Below are 1,902 nucleotides of genomic sequence, written 5' to 3' on the forward strand. Positions count from 1 at the left end.
AAGTAGCTGCAGTCAAAGGATGAGACACAGGACGGGGGAGGGGAAGGGAATAAAAATAGCTGGTAAAAAGTTAAGGGTTTACCTGGGGAGTTAGGCAGGTTATAATGTGTCATTAATCCAATGTCCATATTTAGTCCATTATTTTTTGTATCCAGTAGGTTGATGAAATGAAGTTCATGGGCTCATCTGTGGAAGGTATTTTGTAAATTCCCTTTGAGGATTAGAACTGAGAGCTTGGAGAGAGAGTGGTTTTCTTGTGAGACGTGTGCCCTCACTGGTAATTGGGTATTCTTGTCTTTGATAGATTTCCGGTGTACGTTCATTCTGGTGCACAGTTGTTGTTTGGTTTCTCCTACATATTTTCCATCAGGGCATTTCGTGCACTGGATGAATTATGTAACATTTCTGAAGGTGCAGCTGCAAGATCTAGGAATGTTGGTGGTTCTGTTGTGGGGTGTAGTAATTGTGGGGATGGTGGAGATGTGTTGGCAGGTGTGAGAGGGGCAGTAAAAGCCCCTCTAGGATGTCCCAGACCCCTGCCCCAGGCATCTCGATACTCACCATAGAGATGGGGTCGAGCAGCAGCTGGGCAGAACCACGGATGCAGGCTCTACGATTCTGGAGCTGCCTGAAGCTGTGGATTGGCGTGGGATGTGGGCAGAGCCTCAGAGAAGCGTGGGAGACTCAAAAAGCAGCTGGGAGAACAGCTGTGTGGCCAGCAAGGGAGGATCGGAATGCTGACACGGAGATGCCGGCAGAGCAGAGGAGGATTGCCTGACCGGAGGAGAGAAAGAGAGAGTTGAGAGGCGACAGGAAAGCTCTGGTTGTGCAGAGAGGAAGCCCAAGACTGAAGAGCCAGGGGACCCCTGGGAGCAGCACCACTACAGGTATGGTAGCAAGAAATGGCGGCAGGGAGCTGCTAGCTTGTGCAAGAAGCCCAGCAGGGAAGGAGCAGCCCAGTGAGGGAACCGTGCACCTTGCTTGCTTGGAAACAGCCAGGGAGTGACCCCAGGTCAGTTGGGACCCAGAAGCGGTTCTGCGAGGGAGACGAACCAGGGTGGGAAACGGTGTGGCTGCCCCCCTCCCCCCCCCTTTCCCACGGACACTGGGAGAAAAGGGACAAGTGAGTCCCCCCTTTTGTTTTTCTTTCTCCATTTTGAATGACCAAGTGGACCCTGGGAGATAGGACCCCAGGGGCTCGTCAGCAGGAGGCCGAATATGTTCTATTGGTTCATTTCTGAAGCCCTAGTTAGCCCTGATACAGGGCAAGTTTATCATAGAACCATAGAATCATAGAAGTAGGGTCGGAAGGGACCTTGTAGATCTTCAAGTCTAACCCCCTGCCTGGGCAGGAGGGAAACTGGGCTCAATTGACCCCAGCCAGGTAGGCATCAAGCCTCTTCTTAAAGAACCCCAGGGTAGGAGCCAGCGCCACTTCCCTTGGAAGTTGGTTCTAGATCCTGGCCGCCCTGACTGTGAAGTAGTTCTTACGGATGTCTAATCTAAACCTACTGTCCAACAACTTGTGGCCATTATTCCTTGTTATCCTGGGGGTGCTAGGGGAAACAAGGTCTCTCCCAAACCCTTCTGGTCCCCCCTAGTGAGTTTATAGACCGTCACCAGGTCTCCCCCTCAGCCTTCTCTTGTGAAGGCTGAACAGGTTCAGGTCCCATAGCCTCATTGTAGGGTCTGCCCTGCTGTCCCCAGATCATGCGGGTGGCCCTCCTCTGGACCCTCTCAATGTTGTCCACATCCCTCTTGAAGTGGGGTGCCCAGAACTGGACACAGTACTCCAGCTGTGGCCTGACCAGTATCACATAGAGGGGGAGGATCACCTCCTTGGACCTACTTGAGATGCATCTGTGGATGCACGATAAGGTCTGGTTAGCCCTGACGACCGTG

The 1,902-nt window shown here is 52.5% G+C and overlaps 1 protein-coding gene across 1 annotated transcript in view; it reads left to right on the plus strand.

Annotated features, from left to right (window-relative positions):
• Positions 1-793: 793 nt before the first annotated feature.
• LOC102374992 overlaps positions 794-1,902 on the plus strand; it is a 372,914-nt gene continuing 371,805 nt past the window's right edge. The window contains exon 1 of the mRNA XM_025210185.1: positions 794-887. The gene's annotated coding sequence lies outside the window, so the exon portion shown is untranslated. The remainder of the gene's footprint in view (positions 888-1,902) is intronic.

Source organism: Alligator sinensis, unplaced genomic scaffold (genome assembly GCF_000455745.1).
Source record: "Alligator sinensis unplaced genomic scaffold, ASM45574v1 scaffold694_1, whole genome shotgun sequence".
NCBI classification, from domain to species: Eukaryota; Metazoa; Chordata; order Crocodylia; family Alligatoridae; genus Alligator; species Alligator sinensis.